Consider the following 22788-nt stretch of genomic DNA (forward strand, 5'->3'; position numbering starts at 1 on the left):
AATCAAAATATTGTTTGAAATTCAGGAGTTGTTTTTTTTAAAGTTTCCTTCAGAATCGGTGTCCACTTTTCACATATCTAATACATTTTATTTCACTGTCTCATTGAACATTAATGAATTTTTAGGAAGGAACCATGTAAGGACTGTAATGATTAGTGTTATTTAAGGGAAGATTTGTTCAAAAATAGGCTAATGATGTAGCCAAGTTTATTCAGGTGCCAGCAGCCAAATGAGACATAAAACCTCTGAGCCCTAACTCACAGATGATCACTCAGATCAACAGCTCCTTGATGCTGTTTCAGAAATACCTTTTTACCCCTTCTCTGAAATGCATTTAGCATACAGATAATTATATTAAGCACTTTCATGCTGGTTTCATCTTGATATTTTATTTTGAAGATTCAAGCCAAGCAGTTACCCATCTCTTCCAAACGTGTATCTGAAGATGCATTAGCAGAAAATCATTAAATCAAGCAGCAACAGAAAGATACAAATGCTGAAGTGAACAGCAGTTTGCAATTGCTCCCATATATCCAAATGTTTTCCATACCTCATGCACTGAGACTAATTGTGACAAAATTTGGAAAGTGTCTGGCCAAATTCTGCTGTGACAGGAGGTGAAATGGTTTGCACCTCTTTGTCAAAGCTAAACTGACTTTTGACTGAGGACTGACACCATGCCTTTGTATCATTAACAGTTAAGAGTTTCCCACACCCTATTCCTGGATATATGCTATTATATTACAGAAATGGCTAAAGCCCCCCATTTACAAAGGTAGGCAGTGTAAAATAAGTTAAGGTTACACCCCCTTGCCACTGCAGCAGCCTTCTGGAATGCAAAGATCCCATGATGGAGAAAGCAAATAAGTGCTAAATGAGGTGTACCCAGGGACCAGGGTTATGGTGTGGTTGGCTTCTCTAGTGGTCATTGTCCAGTGGATGGGCTGTTGATGCTGGGGCATCCATGAAAGAAAGGCATTGGTTTGGCCAGCTGTGTAACTCCACTTGCACTTCAGATTCTGAAGCCTTGAAACGCACTGGGTGTAAAAATACAGTGCTTGGATCAGTTTATTATTTTAATTTAAATGGACTCAGGAGATGCATTATCACTCTGGATAGAGATACCAGGGCTAATAAGAGCAAATGGCTTGATCTTCCTAAAGTTCTTCTGCAGGTGGGGTACAGTTTCCATCCTTGGATTGCCAGGATAGGACTGAGGGCTCTGGTTCTGAGGCTCAGGGCAATGCCCACAGTCCATATGTATAGATGGATGACAGGAGGATTTGGCTTAGTCCTATTTCATAACAACTCTTGGTTCACATGGACTTTTCAGCAGTGTTATCCTTAGTCCCAAGAATAAGAAGCCTGTGGGAGTGCAGAGGAAATATATACGTTCTTCCCAGACCTCTCTTGGACAGAGCCCAAATTCCTCAGTGTAGGAGGGCTAGGAGGTTTGAGATTTGGGAAAAAGGTTCTGACAGACACAGCCAGCTGGAAAGAGAGTGTTCCACATGCACAGTTCCTTCCAAAGATGAATCAGGATGAAATGATTTTACATGATTTTTCATTGTCCTTCCCACCTGGTAAACATTCCTAAAGCCTGTCTGTAAGCCCTGCATAAAGAAGTGCTAATATCCATATGTCAGTACTGGAAATGGTTTTTCCCACACCTAAAGAGCCAAGTTCATCCCATATGTAATTCCCCTCACTTTAATAGCTTTGCAGGAGGAAGGATACTGGCCCAGTTAGTCCACCCAAAAGCTGCAGATCCTGCTGAAAACAGCTGTCTACCTTGTGAGGGGGATGAATCACCACAGACCTCAGTTGCTCAGGCCTTTGCAAAAGATTCCTCCTCACTTCTGTGTGCAATTCTGCCTGCAAATCTCTAAATTATCTGGACACCAGCTGCTTCAAAAGTTTGAAAGCCTCCTTATAAGAGATAAGGACAGAAGAGCAGCCCTCGCTCTCAGTTCCTAAACTATGTCCATTGAATGTGTATCTGTGCTGTAGTTATACTTTGTTTATCCTACTGCAAGGCATTTCTTGCTTAGCTACAATATCCAGGAAGAATTGTTATTCTTTCTGGTACATTTCCTGATTTTTCAGAAAGGAGCAATGAGTATTCACCCTTCTTTGCTCTGACAGTTACACACTAGAACCAGGATGTAGGTCAGGGTGAACCAATGCACCTAGAGGTATTAAATTTTTTCAGTGTCTGGCCAGTAAATCTTGATCCTGTGGTCAGGAAAAGCTGAATGCCAGCTTTGCAGTAAAAATGGACCAGCAGGGAGTTTGAGAGAAGCTAAGGGAAAAATTTTCATAGGATCATGAGGGAATGTTATTTAACAAATTCTCTTCTATTACAATGATTCTGTGACCCTGGTGATGCCTTCCAGTCTTATGTTGCTATAAATACCTTGCCTGAGAACTAATTCCTCTTGACAAGCTGACAGAGCTTCAGCACACAATAGAGCATGTCACCAGTTAGTTTATCTTATGGCTAACATTAGCATTTGATTTCTGTTTTCTGCTACTGTTATTCTGGACAGCAAGGTACTGCTTTTAGTATTACCTGTTGAGAATTGTACGTAAGGAGTAAATAAACCTGCAGGTCCTTCAACAACAGATGCTCTAAATTAAAAGACCTGAAAGTAACATTCCTATGCTTTTTAAGCAGATAGTACATTCTAGGATCCTAAATTATAAATGTAATTATAAATGTGTACAAATTCCAGTTAAAATAATCTGCTTGGGACAGAAGTTCACCCTTACAAGAATTGTAACATCAGACATCACAATTAATCTTAGCTAAAAAAATAGTAGAGGAAGGGTCTTCAGAATGAATGTAGATTAGTCCTTTTAATCACACTAGAACTTTTTAGAATTTGTTTTTGTGATGGAATAAAACATGAGACAACATAATTGTATGAAAATTATTTTCCATGAGCTGTGTTGAGAAAGAGATAAACAAGATAAATCTGTCACTGTCTTGGATATTGAAATATATATATACAAAGCTATTGCTATTTCCTGGCAGGGAACATGAGGAGGGAGAAACAGAGAAGTTAAGGTGAAACTATTTATAACTAATTTTCCTGTGCCCAGATAGGGTCATGAAGAAAAGTAATTTTTGCAGCCAGCCTCTCTCATCCTGCTCAATGAGTAACACCTTTCTCTCTTCCAGTCTGTTGCATAGTACTCTGTGTGGTGTGAGATTAGGGCTTCTTCAAGATGTTCTTGTTCTTCCCATTTTTCCTAATGCGACAAGGCAGGGGGTTGTCAGGATTTTACCAGGCAATAATACAACTATTTTTTTTTCAGTCTAGATACACAAATGCCTCCTTCTCTGCATGTTGTGGCACAAACCCCTTAGCAAAAATTTCATTCCATTTTTCTTTGCTTTAGCTTTCTCAAAAGGTATCCCTAAGCACCTAAAATCCTAATCCAAAGGTCACTTCTTCTAATTTAGACATCTAAATTTTTTCTGTAATTAATGTACCCTTACCATAATATCTCACCTATTATACATTTGTCTCAGGATCCTCCTCCTCAGCATATTTTATCTAATTCTAAGACAAATGAGTGAAGTAAGTGGACTGCAGAGTAAAAGAAGGTGACCAGTACAGACTACATGTCTGACGTTTAGACAACTAAAATAAAAAAATATAAATACCAAGCTTTGTTCAGTTTGTTTCTATGTAAGTCTTCACATGATTATCTATAGGAGGTATTTTAGATTCTAAACAACAAATTGAAAGATCGTTTTCAGCCCGGAATATACAGATGACAGCAGAAGACATGTCCCTTTGCGTGTGTCAGCAATGATTCCTTGCAATCAATTTCAGTCATTTGTTCCAAATTTGTAGTTTTGCTCTAGACTTGCTCTACAGCCAATGAAGAAAGGCAAGTACCTTAAGAGTTGAGTCTCTGGCTGTGCCTGCCTTTCTCCAACAACAACAGAGGAAGACTGAAGCTTCTACAGTCCAACCTTATGTACTGCAGTTAAATAATGGGATGAATCCATGTATGGAGGCTGCAGTGCTGGGGCTTGTAGTAAATTTGAACTGCACGTTAAAATCTCACAAGTATAATATAAATCATATGTGTCAGTTGTGTTTGTGTGGGGGTACGTGTACTTCATGTATGCATGCACAGTTTTTGTATGCTTCTACTAGAACAAAGTAAAACAACATGGTAACATTATCTGTGAAATAGTCAAGCCAGTTTTCAGAAAGATGTGGAAAACCTTTGCATGCAGACCTCAGCTTAGAAGTAAGCTTTATCCAGTTATACAAAGTGGAATATTTTGAGGCCAAACAAATGCAATATTGTATTTTCTGGTTAATTATGTGGTGACACCATTTGACTCAATAATAACAGTAACAATAACAACAGTAACAACAGTTGCAACAGTAACAATAGCAATAATAATAATTAATAGGTAAATAAATAAATAAAGCAGCCTCTGATAAGATTTATTGCCAAGACTAATATTGTCAGCAACTTCCAAATCAACAATGGTTAGAAGGAGTGGACACAAAATGAAGTTGTGTGGTTTTGACAACAAGATATTCTGCATTTAGCAAAGGCATATGTTACAAACTCAAATAACTTCACTTCAAATTAAAGCAAAAAATGTTTTGAAGCATCGTCATTTGATAATCTTTTGCTTTAAATAAGCAACAGATTTCTATCTAATGGGATCCACATCTTTAACAAGTGAACCAACATTGTGACAAACAAAAAACAACCTGCTCTAAAATATAATTCCAAAATAAATTACATCTAGCTGTTTTGTTGTTGTTGTGCTCTGTTTTCCTTTTTTGGCCGCCTGTAGAGCTCCCACAATTTTTTCATTGCTACAATGACAAATGCTATGAGAAAAGACCTGGGCCACTGCCAGAAATCTACTCTAGACTTCAGTATATGTTTCTGCTTTCAAGAGTCAATTGTTTTCCTTCTTTCCCAGGGGTCACTTGCTACCTTATTACCAGAAAGAATGACCCCTTGACAGCACAATTGAGATCTAGAAACTCAACAAAACTGTAACCCCTCCAGTGGCATCAGAATTGTAATCAACAGCAGTGGGTCTGGAAGACAAATGTACTTGTATATAAGTCTACCATATTAGAAAGTGGCTTCTCTACTTGCAAAGAAACCTATCTCTATTTGGTTTCTTTTGATATTTTTATTACCCCTTTCTTGTAACCTTTTCATTGCTAGTGCTCTCGAGGCAGGAGTGTTTTCACAGTGTTGGAATTACCTGTGCTCATTTTACACAGTTTGCTGCCTATTCCTTCTCTTGCAATCTGTGCTGTGAAGCACATGACTAGAGATGGAAGCCCCCAGTCACGATGGATTTCTTCTCTTATTCAGCTTAATTCACTAGCAGAATAGTTGTTCCTTCAATATCCTTATTGCCATGTAAGAAACATGAGTACAGAATCTCCAGCCTTGAAGCCACAGAGAAGAATGAGCTTGAAATATTAAGGAGAACTTTACAGAGAATATACTTGCCCTTGCAAAGGCATGCAGTGAAATAGTGCTATAGAATAATATTTCTCAAATGTAGTTATTACTAAAAGTATTAAACTTTTTGCTGGATCCTTCTGCATACCCAAGATCTGCAAAACCTAGGTTTCAGATAAATACAAGCAAAGATATTCTGCAACACAAGACCCTAGTCTACTTCTTATATTGTACATGTACCAGAGTCCTGAGGTTACCAAAAAGTGTGCCTCTAAATTGTCTAAAGCGTTTTTTGAAAATGTTAGCAAACTTTCAGAAAATCTCAGTGTGAATTAAAGCTTGAAATGTTTCTTATTCTAGTGATTTTGTTACCAGAATTACTTAACATGTGTGCTAGAAAGAATTTTTTAAGACCATCCAACCACATGGTAGAAAACAAGGTATCCATGAACCAAAGCACTGCTCCCAGATGCTCTGCCATCTGACTATCATTACACAGATATTGGGAAATACTTCAGATAATTGTAGGAGAAAGTTCCTCAAGATATACAAGGATAAAAAGATCTAAAAACCAGACAAATGCAGAGAGCGTGGCAAAACACAAGTGCACAAAATCCCACTGCCTTTAACAGAGATTTGGGTGAATGCAGGAATTTTCAGAGACAGGAGTCTTCAAACAGCATCATGGCCTGAGGTGCAAAAAACCCAGCAACAGAATTCTGCTGAGCATGCGCTGGGAAGAACAAGAAAGCATGAGGTCAAAAAAGAAATGTTTTTGTTACCTTTCTCAGACATAAGTCATCATATTTTACAAACAACAAAATAAAAGGTATTAGACCCCTAAGTGATCCCTGGAAGGAGCAGCAGATGGCCAGCCTAGCACCTTCAGAAGAGAAGTAGCACAAATAGCAAGAATGTGGTTTTTCCTACACTGTCTTACCAATGAGATGTCACCATAATGCAAAGAAGGTGCCAAGTCCTTGCCCAGTTTTCCCTGCTGAGGCACAGCAGTTGTGCTACAGACAGGCAAGAGGGAGGAGGCTGTGAAAATGGCTCTTCTGCCCCAGAAACCAGACTGTGGTCTCTGGTAAGAGCAGATAAAGTAATGTTTTGAGTTTTAGGTTGCTGCCTCGCAGTAAGCTTTGTGTGACTGAGCTCTTCCCCTGTCAACAGTCACACTGTTGACAAGGCAGAGTTGTCTTCTCTGGCAAAGAGACAGGCAGAGTTGCTTCACACCTGTGTTTTACTTCTGCAAATCAAAGGGCAGGATTGAGGCCCTAATTAATAACCAAAAGGGGTAAATTGACAAGAGCTTCTTTTGGCACTAGTTTCGAAAAACATATGGCCTCTTATTTTCTTACATATTAGGTCACATCATTTTAATTTCTATCCAAAAGCCCAGAAGCAAGTTACATGGATTCTCTGTACATGTTTAAGTACCATACATTAAAAATAACATGCTGAAATAATGCTGTCAAAGTATGAGACCTACCTGACTGATGGAATATTCTTCTATAAAGAGCAGCTCTAAGCTTCCCTTAAACAGAATGAAGGAAAAACTAAAGATAATAATGAATAAGAAAGCAGCTGCTTCTGCCAGACCCATCAGGTTAAATGGCTCTTTGTATTGTTCAAAATGTGTACAATATTGTGTATTGTGTTCTGTGGCAGAGGGTAAAGAGGGGGAACTTCCAGAGATGTTTTGATGAAACAACAAATAAAAATAATATTTTGACAGAGAGAGGTCATCCTATTTAAAAAAAAAAAAAAAACAAACAATTTCTCTCATTTTCTCATTTCTCTGACTCAAACAGGAATCTCTTTATTGAGGTTGCACGTGGAGCCTCACAGTAATACTTAAAGGAACTGTGCCATTTGTAACAGAACATGCAGAATATCTGAAGACCCTGAGTGCTTGGCATCGTTCGAGCTTAGTTCTAAATACCTATGATAGACATTTTTGTAATGTTTCCTGAAAGTAACATCAAGGATTTAGGTTGAATTGATGCTCCTATACCAATACAAAATAGGATTAGCTTCTGTTTACTTGCAAAGTTGGGGGGGGGGGGGGTATTTTTTATGCCAGTATTGGAATTTATTTGCCCTCCTGATGAAATGTTTACCTCACTCTGCCTTACAATATTAACCTCACAGATCAACAGATCTTCATATTGACAGAATAGAGAAGTCAATATCACCTTATTATTATTTAATAAGTATTTCATTGTCAGTAACTGAGTGAGAACAAACATCTGTGCAGTATAATAGCATGCACTTTAATTTTGCAAGGTTACTGTCATGCATGTTTGACAGAAGAAAGCCAACCCATAGTAAAAATCCTCCAGTAATATCAGTGTATAAAATGACAACATGTTGAAGGACATTTAAATTGAACAAAACAGGGTTTTTTTAGTCCCAGTTTTGATATACAAATGTTGGATGTGTTTTACTGTGGCTTCTGACTATGATTGATAGGAGATGCATCAATTTCAAGGTTTGTGAATTTAAGTAAATTGTTGTCAGTGGTATCACTTCTTCTTTTTTGTATTTTTTTTCAAATTATCTCCTTACAGAGAACAGAGTACTATAAATTGAGACAGGATATACATAAAGCATCAATTTAGCTTGAATATCCACTTACAATAGTAAAAAGAAAATAGTTGTGATAAGAATATGAGTACATCAGAATTGTTCAGAAAACTCCAGAGTATTTTAAAAAAAACATTGCTTATGGTTTTTCTTCTAAATAGTTTTTGCTGCTTCTATTTGGAAAATACTTTGTTTGCCTTTCCTTTCAAAGGAAAAATATAATATTTATTTAAAAAAATAAAAATAGTAGTAGTAGATCTTAGATGTTCTCTTATCTTTGTCCTCAGAATGTAATTCCATTAATTATACATTAGAAAAAAATACTGTTATACATTAGGAAAAAATAAAATCAAAATTGTATCAACTCTTTGCAACATGAAGGAAATTTTTTTACCCTTCTTTCCTTCATACTAATGCTTTATTTGACTAAAAAGCCTGAAAAGCTTTCTTAAAATTGTGCTTAAGCATCATAGAGCAAAGCTTGCTATGGATCCAATGCTTTCAGAAATTAGCTGTGTCTGATTATAAACTAGTTTTCCCTAGGTTGCTTCTTATCTGATGATGTCTGACTCAAGATGTGGTGAAATGCACAGATACTTTTTATTATGTTTTCCAACACATGGTCATGACTAAGTGTGTATAAGTGTGTTGTGTCTATGTATCTACACGCCTGTCTATATGCATAGAGCAATGTATATGCTGTTTGCGTGTGGGTCTGGTTTTAACATCAGATTCTATAAATGAATACAGATACTATCTTCATTTTACTGTTCTCTAAAGGGGCAACATGGAATGGATTCTGTAAATCTAACTATACATGTTGCTGATTAAAAGCTGATGGTAACAATTAATATACAAGGGGACAGACTAGTTTTTCTTCTAACATTTTTTTTTTGAGAGAAAAAAAAGAAAATTAGACAGAAAAGACTATTTCCAGATGTGACTGTATAGGGCTTGATTTGAAGCACTTTTGTTATCCACTTAATAATGCATATAAAAATGCTCATGTGAAATGTTTGTTAAAACTCTATCCTAGTAGATATTTGTGCTTATTAATTGATTCCTTATCCATATTTTATGGAGAAGTAACTCAGCACTGGATTACAGCACATTATTTTCCAAACTCCTTATTAGACTCTGCATATCTCTCTACTGTGCCTCCAGGCTTAAACTAAAAACAAACTTAAGAAAAATTTAAAGAGACAACATTCAGAAACTTATGTTTTTACAAAGCTTCTGAAAGTTCGTAATTATTTTTGTCCCTAATAGGCCTGCCTTTGAAATAATTTGATGGCTAGGCTTGTAAATTCACTTGGAAAGATCTGGCATTCCACAGTCATTAAGGAGAGTATATATCACAAAAATGGTTTTGCATATAAATAACAGTATACAGGATTTGGCTTAAATTGTCTGCTTTCATTTGATTTTTTTTTCTCTGAGATAATTCGGAGGGAAGCAGGAAGATCAAATTGAACACAATTTGGAAATGAAACTTGGATAATTGAGCTAAGTAGCTTGAACTTGCCAGTCACCTGTGACCTCTTCCTAGTGACACATCATTTCAAACAGCTGAAATGAGAGGGCCTGCATCGAACTGCACAAAATAAATACAGTGAGTGGAGTTTCAGCCTAGACCCATGTCATCCCTCTTAGTCTGCTTCATTTTTATTAAAGATGGAGGGACTCGAGCACCACCACTGCCTCGGGAAGGTGTTTGGCCACCGGGTGTGTTCGGGGTGGAGGGGAGGAGGATGGGCACGCTGCGAGGCCCACCGTGCAGGGTGGTGGGGGACCAGAGCAGCACTGGACCTATAAGAGGTGAGAAATTGGAGCTTCACAAGTAAACGAGCTCACTCGTGATAAGATCTCCTTTATATACTGCTGCAACTGAAAGTTTGCGTTCGTCCCTGTGTGGGAACCTAATATTTTGCTGTTCATTTTGAAGCGATTATTCAAAACACCTTGGCAGCTGAACCCTCCCTGCTTTCAGGATAATTATTTCTAATCGTGATTGGCAATAATAGTAATTGCCATATTCAGCCAGCACCCAGCTGTAACGATTTTTCTTCATTATTATTATTTGGGTTAACAATCGCCACTGACAACAATGTCTCCCGACCCTCTTCTCCCTCCCTCAGATATACAGGGAAATGAGTACCAGTGCTCTGCAGCAGCCGTCGGGTGGGCCGCTTCCCCCTCCCCGCGGGCTCTGCGCGGACACGGGATGAGCAGAGGGTGGCTGTCCGGTGGGGGCCCCGGGTCCCTGCCGGGGGATCGGGGGCGACCCGGGCTGCCGCAGCCTTCCCCCAACACCACCGCGCGGCCTCCCCCTCTCCGACGGAGCAGGGGCTGCAGCCGCGGCTGTAAACGAGCCTCTTAATAAACCTCCGGGTCGATGATGCATCGCTCGCTAGTGAATCTTCGCGGGTTTATTTATTTTAACTAAATCGCCCAAATGGATCGCAGTTCTGTGTTGACTCTGGCGAGAGGCGAGGCGGGGAGCCGGGGCCGGGGGGGCGGCAGAGCTGACAGGTCGCCCGGGGGTTGCGGCGTTTTGTGCGTGCGGGGACTCTGCAACTGCCCGCCGCCCCCTCCGGGAAAGGCTCCTCCGCCACGGTGACCGCCCCCCTCCCCTTCCTCCTCCTCCTCCTCCTCCTCCCCCCAGCTCGGTCGCAGGCGCCCTTGTAAGGAAGAACCGAGCGCAGACACCGGCCGGAGCGGAGCGGGGCACCCCCCCGGCCAGGCGGCTCGGTTCGGCCGCCGGGGAAGGAGTGGGGGCGAGGGAGTGAAAGGCAAAGGATGAGAGTTTCAAACAGGGGTAGAAGCCGGCCGGTTAGAGGCTTCCTCAAGTTGACGGTCACTAGAGAGAGGTGAGGGTCAGAGCTCTCCCCGCTGGCCCAGGGGGGCGAGAGGTTCCCGGGGGATCCCCCTCTGCGCCAGGGACAGCCGGGCAGAGAGCGGCGACCGGCCACCCCCTTGTGCGGCGCTGATGGCACAGCTAGCCCAGCTCTTCTCCTGCCCGCCGAACTTCATAGCGTTTCTCGTGTTTATTCACGCTCACATCACAGTCGAAGTTTGGGCCGCGGTGATGCGGGAGGCTGGGGGCGTCCCCCGAGCCCGCTGCTGCTCTGGTGCCTCACGGCCAGGAGCGGTGCTCGCCTGCCCAAGTGCCCCAAGCCCTTGGGTGCCTTGCAGGTAAACACAGCAAACTCCTCGGGGATAAAAGCAGCCTCTGGTTTTTAAAACGACACAGAAGTTACAGACCAGCGTCAGCAGGAGTGGTGTCACTGGCCTTCCCCGATGGGCGCCGCGCCTGCCCTTTGTCACCTCTGGGGCATCCCCGCAGCCTCAGCCCGGTCCCGGCGGACGACAGCCGCCTCCCCGAGGCCGCCGCGCTCCGCTGGGAGCGGGGGAGGCCGCGGCCGGGCCGCCGGGCACCGCCGCGCTGCTGTCGGTGGGTGCCGGGCCGCGGGCGGGGATGGGACGGGCAGCCCGGCACCACGCACCGCTGCCAGCCCCCCCTTCCTCCTGGAACGCTGCTCCCTGACGTCAGATGTTTGCTTAGTCTTTTGTTCAGTTAAAAATAGTTTCACGCAGCAGCTTACCTGCCGTGGGTGGCGGCTGACAGTGGGCTGCGCCAGGGAAGCGTTTTCTGGCAGAATCAATTATTTCCTTCGCCCTCGGATCTTTGATCTCCGCACGCAAATATAGTAGTATGCAGGAAACTGGCTCGCAGTCTTCTAAACCCAGCATTTTGCTGCCTGAAGCACATGAAAAGGGAAAGTTTCTTTGCAGTCTATCTGTAGCAGAGCTATGTTACCAAGGCTAGATATTTCTTAGTGCGACTCATTGAATTGAATGTATTCTCAAATATTATCATCACTCCAGTAGCCTTTATTTTTGATTTTTTGTCTTTGCGTCTCATTCATGGCCGTTATGGTGTTGTACTTACAACTGCATATTATCCTAGTAAAATAATTGCTTTATAGCAGATTACTTGCAGCAGACATTTATTCTTCTTCTCCTGGTTCTATGGAGTTATTAGAAAGTAATGGGTGCCAAGACAATCAAGGAATATTTCCTAATTAAAGAGGAAAAATGGAACTGTCACCATTTTCCACTGTTTGTGAGCCAATTCATTTGCTCAGATCACACACATTTGTATATCACGAACACAGGCATAGTTATTGTATGTCTGTAGTGCATTTGCACACATGTACACATACTCCTCTCACACAGTTAGTTCCTATTTCTTACAGGGGTTAAAGAATAACTTGAAATCGAAGACAAATGAATTGACAGGAAAATGTATCACTTTTTTTCCGCTTTAATTTCTTCCCACATTATAATGAATCTCTGAGCCTTTAGCTAGGTGGGCAATTAACCACCCAGTGCCCGCTGCCCTGCAACAATCACCCCGCTGTATAGCTTATGGGGCTGAAATTTTTTAACAGCTCCATATCCTTATTTTATTATTGTGTACGTGTGGGATACGTAATCTCCCACACGTACAGATCTATGGGATCTATACAGCGGATGTATAATTTTATAGTTTATCTTAGCCCAACTGCTCCTGGGTGACAAATCTGTCTGTCGCAGAGAACACCGTCCTCATTTCAATACTATTTCGTTCTGGGAGCGCGCACGGTAATTCTTTACATCGAAATTGCTTCCCCTCTGGTTCCTATATTTTAATTTAGTAAAGGACTGATTAGCTGTGGCTTTAAAAGGGCCAGGTCTGCGCTGGCTAACAGCATCACCTCTCACCTCTCCGCAGCCCCGGGCTGGGGTCACTGCGGGGCCGCGGCGGGGGAGTTGGCAGCGCTGCTCCGGCTCCCGCTCCCACCGCGCCTACCTGCGCGCCCCTCACCGCGCCGCGCAGCGCCCCTCGCCGCTGCCGAGCTGCCTCTGGGAGCAAATTCCCCGTCCCCCCCGCTGAAGGGGGAAGAGCAGCCCGCCCGCCTCTGCCTCTGGTACACCGCTGCTGGCGTGAATCACCGCGGAAACAACGGGAAGATGCAGCTCTGCTAGGCGAAAATAATTGTTTGGTTTATTTTAATTCGCAACGACCTGGTCTAATGGCACCCTTTCCTCTGACTTCCAGGGAGGGGAGGAGGGCCCGCCGGGTGCATCGTCCTCTTTAAAGGCTTCGTGTAAACTTCCACTTTTTGAAAGAATAACTTCAAAAACCTGTGTTTGATTGTATTCAGACGTGTGCCCATCTCACATCGATTGGCGGATCCATTGAAGGTGTAAAGGTGATAATATGTAGGTCGAGTGTCCCTAAATCAGCAGATTCTCCCTTCTCTGACAAATCCTGGAATTAGTTTAACGAGGGAAAAATATTATTTTTCATCTGTAAAAATGTATTTCAAAGAGGGATGATATTCTAACAGGAGAGACCACAATAAAAATCAGAATCCTTCTGGAAAGGTTTCGCTCTGAGTAAATATTTCGAGTATGTCGGATCCTCATAAAACTACGCTATAGACTTTATTCTGACCATCACTGGAAAGCAGGCAATGCATACAAAATATTGTTGAGCAAGAAAGTGTCGAAATCAATTTTTTTTCTACCTATGAACAGTGAAAGGTGCAAGTACATTTTAAATACTTTTGATCTTTATCAAGCGATAGATGCAGATAGAGGCAAATACCGAATATTCAGGAAAACACAAATAATTTTAAGAAGTTACCTTTTTTTTGTTTGTTTTTTTGAGTGTAGCGGTGCATTTACAGAACTGATGCGGAGTCATCACTTTGTTTATTTTTCTAACGTCTACTCAAATTCCAGCAATCCGCAGAGCAGTAACAGCTTTTTCCATGTGTTTATCATCGAGGTTGCAACAGGATTCGCCTCAATTGTTCTGCCTTTCTTGTGTTTTCCTTTCTTCCCCTTTCTGCATTTCCCAGATACATTCGCTTTTGTTGCAAAAATAAACAGCGGAGTTTTTAACAGCAATTTGAGATGATAATGGTTACTGATCCCATTCTTTCCATCATAACCTTCAAGTGGTTTAAGATTAATGATAGGAGGTGTTTTAGCAAGGAGTGTGGGTTTTCTTCTCCAAAGACCATCGCTATGATAATTTACTTAAGATGTTGACAAGACTGTCAGTAAGGCTAATTTTTTATTAAGCTGCGCTGTAGCAACTGTAGTAAGCATTTGTTGTTATTTAAGCACATTGTATTTTTGAATGTCCGAGTATAAATATTGTTATTTGCTCTCTGCCTGATGGATTTGCAATAGAGATTATTCCCCTTGCCTTTGTTTCAAGAAAGGTGTCTTCTGGTATTCTGATAAATATTCTCTTCCACCCTCCCCCATCCCCTTGCAAGCACATTTTTTAAAAGAAAATAAATCTGAGAAACTACTGTCTTGGTCCAGCAATGTTTTCTGCACAGCATTGTTTTGGCTGGACTCTATCTAGGCACATCCCTGCATCCCTGAACCAACGGGAAAAGATGCAGGTTTGAGTGCTGGGTTTGTGTGATTTTTTTTTTTTTTTAATTGGGCAAAATTACCTTTTAAACAGTAAATATGTAACTGTAGTACCCCAGGGTACGAAGAGGCTGGGGTGCCTCCTTAAGCGAGGCGGTTTGGATGTATTGGCGGCTTCCGAGCGGAGTTCTGCCCTGTCCGACCCCCCGGCAGCCGCGCCGCCCCGGCCGGAGCTGCTCCCCCCGGCAGGCCGGACCCCGCGGCGGGCGGCGGCGGCAGCGCTCCCCCGGCCAGCGCTCGCCCCGCCGGGCCGGGCTGTCCGCACGCCGGCCGTTTTCCTCCGCTCGTCCCGGGACAGCCGGCAGCACAGCCCCTCGGCGGAACCCACCCGTGGAGAGGGCTCGGTGTTGGCACTGCGGGCTGGCACGCGTGGGTGCGCGTAGGGCAGCGGAGGCGGGCGCCAAGCAGCCCGCTCGATCGGAGAGGAAACGTCTGGGGTGAAATCGTAACAGACCGGTCGATTTTACCTTACTGCTGTGCTTTCAATAAACACGAAGCCGTGGCCTTACCTAGAAATCACGGGGGCCCTGTGACACCCGTTGGGCAGTGCTTTATTGCCTTTTCCCCTGCGCCTGCGGCGAGGCGCGCAGAGGGGCCACGCGGGCAGCCAAATTCGGGTGGCGGCCCCCGAGCACTTCCACGCTGCCGCCGAGCCCGGGGCGGGCAGAGGCGCGCAGGGTAAACGGCGGGGGCTACAAAAGCACGTGCCTCCTCCTCATCGGCCGACCCTCTCCGCTATCGGCAGCTCTGCGCTCGCACAGAAAGGAAACGGGCAGCCTCGTAAACAGTTTATGTTACGATCCCCCCGGCCGAAAGGGAGGCGCGGGGCAAGCAGCATCCTCTTTCCGCCTGCGCGGCCCCTGCGCGCCGCGCGTTCCCGTCCCCGGCGCGCAGGGCAGCGCGCAGCGCGGGCGGAGCGCGCCTCCGCGGAGGCGCCGGGCGCGGGCAGCAGGGGGCGCTCCGAGGTTGCGCCTGGGAGCCCGCGCTGCCGCGCCGCGCGCCCGCACACGGACATGCACATGGACACGCATGGGACACACGGACACGCACATGGACACACTCGTGTCATGCACACACACACGTATACACCGCACACGCACGCGTGGAGGCACACGCACACGCGTGTACACGCACACACGCGGGGACAGCCCGGTGTGCGCGGTGCTGGGCGCGCCGCGCGGGTGTCACCGTGCCGCTCTCTGTGCGTGTGCGTGTGCGTACCGTACATTACGCAACTTATTAAACACGACGATGAATTGTCAACATTTTTTTCGCATGTTAGTTCCGCTGATCCGGGCAGGATTTATTTTCAGGTCTCGGGTCCCGGAGCTATAATGCGTGATTTCTTTGCCTTAAATAAAATTGGTCAAATGTTGACAACCTTTAAGCCAATCTAACACTCAAGATTACTGATGGGAAACTAATGAGAAAATATCAGATCGTCCGGCCTGGGGGCTCCTAATTAAATCTTAGCTGATTGAAAAATAAAAGCGGGTTCGGGGGCGCGGGGGAGGAGGGAAGAAGCTCCGGGCTGAACTTTAGCTCTCATTTTACGTGATATTTCCCCAGCCCATCTCTTCCTCTGCTCTTTCCCCCTCCCTCCCGCTGTAAAAAACTCTAATATTATTTCGCCGGTTATTTCGAGAGTTCCGAATGCGGCTATCATTCCTTGCCCGGTAAACATTAAGGCCTTTAAGCAACGTGATTTAACTAATTAGAAAATTTACATCATTAAGTCTCAGGGAGAGAAAAAAGGAGAAACAAATCTGTCAGTCATTTTAAAAGAGACAGGCCCTATTGAAGTGTGAAGAAATCGGCTCTAATTCAAAAAGGCAATCGGGCAGAAAAAGCCCTCAACATTACCCTGCTAGTTATTAATCAGAAGGGGCTTCCCCCTCTTTCCTTCCCTGTAATGGCAAGAGCTGAAGCACATCGTTAGTTTCTCCTAAAGCTACTGCACAGTTTCCATTCAGCTTTTTTGCCACTCGTCCATGTCCCATATTAATAGCAAGTATTTGTCCATTCAAGGCTCATAGATTTGAAAATGTTTCCGAATTGGAGAGCTGCAGCCACAGGGGAAAAAACCCCATATATTAAAAAAAATAATAATAAAATAAAATAAAATAAAATAAGCTCCCCGACTCCTCCCTTCCACCTTAGCCAAATAAAAGGTCTGCACTGCCCCGTTCCTCCATTAACGGGAGGTCCTAAAGCAAACCTTCTTGGTGAGAACCTGGTTTTGGCTTTGTTTTCCTCCCCAGCCCTGTATTTCTAAACACAGACATAAGCCTGAGAGTGGAAAGCATCCGTAGTCGTCCCCCTCCTGGTTTGTTTTTTTTACTTTTTTTTTTTTTTTTTTTTTTTTTTTTTTTTTTTTTTTTTTCCCCTAGGGACCGGCTGTGTTTAGTGCCACGCACCAGGCTCAAGCAGAACAATACAAACTTGAGTGAAAATCAGAGCGATCGGGTTACTGATGCCGGCTCCTTCACCAAGTGGTGCGGGACGCTGCTGGCCCGTGCGGCGAGCGGGAGGACGAGCTGGCGGCCCCGCTTTGCGGAGCGCAGCTGGGGTGGCGGCACAGGGAGCTCGGCGGGTGGGGGGAGAAATGAAGCAGCTTAGTCCAAAGCACAGAGAGGGTTACATCTCTCTCTCGCTTTCTCTTGTCTTCTCTTTCAAACGCGCTCTCTAATCCTCCCCTTCCAACTGTTCACAGTGGACTATAGTATAAATAATAAATACATCCTACTCCGCGTTTTCTCTCTCCCAGTCTCGAAGAATCTGACAGTCGCTTTAATCAAAGGATTTTGCACTGGTTCTAAAGGAGTTTGCACTGGTTCTTCATGGAGGTAATTTAAGGAATTTTAAACACGCTTCGGACAAAACCAGGCGATAGGGGCCTATTTCTGATCTCACGGCCCGGGGACGAAATCTCCTGCAGCTCGGGGAATTAACCCCGTGTAAATGTGTTCAAGATCAGCCTCCTGGTGGGGATTTTACTTGACAGTAGCCTGTGAAGAAACAATATTTTGGCAAGAAAAAAAAAAAAAGTCTTTCTGCCAGCCCTATTCCGACTTCCATTCATTTACGTCCCAGGGCTAACTTGTAGTTATCTCTGTAGGCAGATGCTTACAGAAATGTAAGGTCTTCAGCAGGACCGGACATGTTCCTTTCCTAGCGCTAGGTCTGCTGGACGGGAGCCCTTGCGCAGCCCGCAGGGTGCGAGCTGGCCGGGCGGGCAGCTCGCTGTCCCCCAGGGAGCCCCGGCCGCCCCCCGAATCCTCCACTAAGCACCCCCGGCCTCTCCGAGAGGGGGAGCGATCCGGGCGAAACACGTGCTCCGAAAGTGAAGCGTTTCTCCGTTCCCAGAAAAACCAGCGGAAAACCCGCCCTTGCGCCTGGTGGGAGAGCGGTGAGGCAGAGCTCCCTGCCACAGCGAGAAGAGCTGATGGCAGTACGAAATGGAGAGGGGAGGGCAGAAGGAAGAGTCTGTGCTCCTCCGCCCCTTTGCACCAGTTTGTCTTGCAGTTATTCAAAATGATTGAGTTTTCTGAAGAAGGCCCTTTAGAGAGAAAACAAAACCAGCAACAACCTCTTCCGCCAAAACCAACATGAATATCAACCTGTCCACTGGCACGGCTGCGGAGCTTAGAGGCATTACAGTAAAATTTACGGCGTCCTTAACAACTCCCAATAAAAGCATTAAAATTCCCTTTAATTGAGAAAACATTGATTTTTAACTCTGGAAAGAACGAACCCGTAATTTAATTGCAAGCTTTCACCGACAGAGCAGCATCTCAGGCAGGCCACATTCCATCTTTAATAGAGCCACTTTATGAAGTGATAAAACCAAAGAAAACCTGACAAACAGAGACAGTTGAAATTGTGCAAGAAAAGTTATTTGCCTTCCCTTTCCCTCTTCGCAGCTCCAAACTATCCTGCTCTTCCCTCCTCCTCCAACCCCCGCTCTCCGATCACAAAACACAACTGTAAAAGTAAAGGATTTAGGGTCTAGGGAAGAAGTAGTAGTTAATATTTTAAATAACGATTTGCTTTACTAGGCACCGGGTGATGCCAAGAGGTTTAAAGGAACATTTTCACAAAATGGTAGCCTCTTCTGAAAAGGAAACTAATCGGATAAAACTTCCTTGCTTTCCCTTGTTCGTTACAAAAATAATTGCTAAAGGGAAGGAAAGGGAAATCCCACCCTCCCTTTCTATCTTATTTCTGTATCGGTTTTTGGTATTATAGAAGAGTAAAGAAGTTTTTGTTTGGTGGTTTTTCATTGATCAGTCACTCTGAGCTAATGTAATTATCCTCATCAATAGAAGGCTGCAGAGAGAATCATTATGTGGGTGACATTGATAAATGATCACCCAAGAGCTGCCTTTTCTCTTGGGCACCCCCACATATGACCCTCCCACATACACAAGGTAGCCATAGAAACACCTTGAGATCCTCAAACACTGCTGCAAATGGGAGAATACAGAGAAAGCGAGAGAAATCCAACTTCACACACTTTCTGTCCCTGCTGAAGCTTCCCTCCCATTGCACGCAGCCACCGAGCCGGGCTCCGCTGTCCTGCCCCATGGGTGCGCAGCCCAGCCCCGGCCCCGCGCCCTCTCACCTCACAGCACCATATCCAGCATTTGGGGAGAGGGGGGGTCTTATGGAGTTTGCTTCTGGGATTGTTAAATCTTTTTTTTTTTTTTTTTTTTTTTCTTTCTTTTTTCCCTGGAATAGTTAAGCAATGAGGTTGCACGCACCATACGTATTGTACGCGCATTGCGGAACCCCCTGGTTTTAATGGCGCTCTTGGAGATGCACACCAAAGATATTCACCCCATCCCAGTAATGCGACTTCTGGAAAATGGTTAAACACTAATTTTTAGCAGTGATTTTTTAGTCACAGGCCTATACAAGAAGATTCTGTCTTTCTTACTAAGGCAAAGATTTTTTTTTATTCCTTCAGCAGCGGACCCTCCTGTTTTTGTAAGCGAATTCTAAAATATTGAGAGCAGTAATTGATTCACAATGATCCATAAATCGATGTAAGGAATGGGGTGAATGTGTTTATTTATTTTTTTATTCCTAAAGCTGCAAGTAAAGTAGCTTTGACACTGTGTGGGGATGAAGGGGAGGAGTTGTTTAGCCGTGCGGGGTCATCCATCATCAGTGTCGCAGAGACTCTGCCCAGAGGAGCAACCTCCCTTCTGTCTGTCTCTTTCTCGCCACCAAAACTATTAATATTAAAATCTGCCTGCAAATATTGCCCCCACTCCCCCTCATCCCATCCGGTCCTCCTCAGCCCGCAGCGGCTGGGCTGCCCAGCCTGGAGCTGGCTAGTTCCTGCGCAGCGCCAGGGGGGTTGATTTTACCCCTAGTGCTGTTAGGAGAGTTAAAAGACCGGCCCCGTTTCCTCTGCTGAACCCAGGGATGTGGTAGGGGAGACATGTGGGGCGCAGCCATCCCTCCGCGCAGCGGAGCCTTCTCCTGCCGCTCCGCCCAGCGCGGGGACGCGGTCGTGCCTGGGGAAGATTCGGGGTTTTTCCGGGCTCCATGGGGCTTTTTTCCTAGCACACGCATCAGGCGTATAGTGGGGCTGGTGGCTCCACATCGACCCCGGCAAAGGCGCCGCCGGCAGACCCTCGCTCCCTTCGGGAAGCCTGGAGAGCCGCTGGAGCGATGAGCAACCCTACAATGGAGAGCGGGTCCAGCTCGTGCCCCCGCCGCACCCCTTCCCCTGCCCGGCCCGGCCCGGCCCCGGCCCCTCCCAGCCCCCCCGGCCCTCGCAAACCTGGTCTGCGGCAATTTTCTCTCCCTCGCTCTCTCTGCGGCTATGAGTGAAAGGTGGGGAGCGCCCGGCTCCCCCCGGCATCTCCTCTTCGGCCCTGCGGTGCCCGCTCGCCGCGACGGGCAGGGCTCGGGCGGCAGCGCTGCCGGAGGTGCGCTCCCCTCCTCTCTTCGCCTTAAAGGCAGCAAAATCTGGAAGAAAAATCCCTCATTTATGGTGACTACAACTCCCAACGCAGACCCGCTCAGCGAAATAGGAATTTGGGATTATAAACATGTGTGTATGTAAACAAAAGGTGTTTCTTCTGTTACCCTTCGTTTCCCACAGCATAAGCAATTTTTATTCAGACTTGAGTATTTTCTTTAACACTATACCGCTGTCAAAACATTATTCCCGTTTTGTTTGCTTTTGACAGCTGAGCAGTTCTTAAAAATACCAAAATCGGAACCTTCCACGCTAAACAGAAAATCTCAGATGGAGAAATCTCTGCGCGATATTGTACCTTGGATTTCAGCAAGACATCTCACGGAAAGCACAGCCCAAAAGGGGGAGAAAAAAAGAAAGAAAATAAAAGACAACACAGCAATGCACATATTTAATTCATTATAAAAACAAATAATCTACTATGGCTAAATTCTTTCCTTTCTACCAACGTGATTTCTCTAATTTCTCCTCAAATTCTAGAGAAAACGTCTGCAAGAAAATAAAGTACTGTTAAAAAAAATATTTAAACCCTCCCCTTTAACGTGCTAACACAAATAATCTTGCCTTCTTAAATTCTGCATCCACCAAAATCAGAGAATTTGGAAATGGGCACCCAGGCTGTGGTCTTCTTATGTGACTGAAAGGTCGATGTGATTTTAACCAGGATCGAAAGCATTAAAGCTGAGCAGGGAATTATAATCTAAATTTCATACGAAAGCCTTATAAGAGACGCCCACAAAGCAGGACCCGATTACTAAATAAATCCTCACACCCATTCTACTGGCATTCTCCCTTCTGTCATCAGCAACGTGGGTCCATTTACTCAGCTCAAAAATTAAACATTAACTACGAGGTTGAGCGTCTTTTCACATTCCAAGGGAAAAAGTTGTCACTCAAAGTTTTTAAAAACACCCTGCCCAGTTAGAACGATGGGAAGGAAGGAGGAGAAGGGTTACAAATTTACAGATGTTGAAGTTGGGCATTTTTGTTTCCTAGAAAGTTTAGTTAATTACAAGTCCTTTCCCACTCCCCTCCTCTCAGGAATAAAGGCAGAACTTTCCCCTGCTCTTTGGGCCCCATTCGGCTTTTGCTGATTTAACACTGCCACTGAGGAAGGTGAGAGGCTGCTTTATCTAAATTGATCATTGCTCTTCCTAGTTCAAACTCTGCTTTAGTTGCTTCAAAATGCTAGAAGCTCTGGTTTAAGAAAAAAACATACCTTTTACCATGATTCTACTCAAGCTACTTGTATACAAAATGTCAAATCAACATTTTTCTGTCATTAGCTGGTGGTTTGTTGTTTTGGTTTGGTTGGTTTGCTTTTTTTGTTTGTTTGTTTATTTTTCTGAATACAGCTGAAGACAACAAAAGGAATAAAACCATCTCAAAATTTAGCTCATGCAATTCTCACATAGGAAAAATTCCCATTGGAGTCAAAGCTTCTTTTCTCCTCCTAAAACCTCTAAACCTACTCCAGCAATAAAGCCATTCTTTGCCTCTGAGCTAAATACCTGGAGTTAAGGTCTTCTGTGGCTATGGATGTACACATGCATACATGTACACACGTGGCATTAGTCATCTCATGTCTGGGCCTTCGCCACTCAAGCTCAGCTCCTATGTTATTAGCAGGCAGCACAAGTATTAGACACACCTCTGAAATGCAAGCTGGTGAGACAATATTTCTTTTTTTTTTTTTAATCTGGCAAAAATCTAATATCAGTAATCAGCAGAAATATATAACTTCAGATGGCGTTTCATTCAATTATTCTATTAATGCGATGACAAGCTTGTTTCTGATTTTTCCAGCCTTTCTTCTCAATGCTGATAAGAAATATGTTTGAGACATCTCTCATGATAACCTCAGACTCTCCTAAACATGATTAAAAACACAAAAGCCTAGCAAAAAATCAAAAATGAAATATTTATTACCGCATTTTGTGACTTAACACCTTTTTTTTCCTTTTTAAAACATAACGTCACAGTCCTCATACAAGTATTTTAATGTAAATTTTGACAAAGCTTAAAGGTAACAGCATTTTCTTCTAGTGAGGAACACGTGCTGAGAAAGGAAGAATTCATGGACATACAATACCAATTCCACAGCAGATCTGATACTAGCAAAAACATTCTTTTTTTTTTCAATTGAGGTAAACACATAGAATATCTAACATGAAACAATTAATAGACCGAACTCTGTACGAAGTTTGTTACAGTATTCTCTTGCTTTTTTTTCC

General features: G+C 44.0%; 1 protein-coding gene across 11 annotated transcripts in view; it reads right to left on the reverse strand.

The window, feature by feature from the left end:
- Positions 1-22457: 22457 nt before the first annotated feature.
- The window catches only part of MEIS2 (Meis homeobox 2), a 174999-nt gene continuing 174668 nt past the window's right edge, over positions 22458-22788 (reverse strand). For all 11 annotated transcript variants that reach the window (XM_068193028.1, XM_068193026.1, XM_068193032.1 and 8 more), the window contains one exon: positions 22458-22788. This exon is cut by the window's right edge and continues 1110 nt beyond it. The gene's annotated coding sequence lies outside the window, so the exon portion shown is untranslated.

The sequence above is a fragment of the Anomalospiza imberbis genome, chromosome 6, assembly GCF_031753505.1.
Source record: "Anomalospiza imberbis isolate Cuckoo-Finch-1a 21T00152 chromosome 6, ASM3175350v1, whole genome shotgun sequence".
Taxonomy (NCBI): domain Eukaryota; kingdom Metazoa; phylum Chordata; class Aves; order Passeriformes; family Viduidae; genus Anomalospiza; species Anomalospiza imberbis.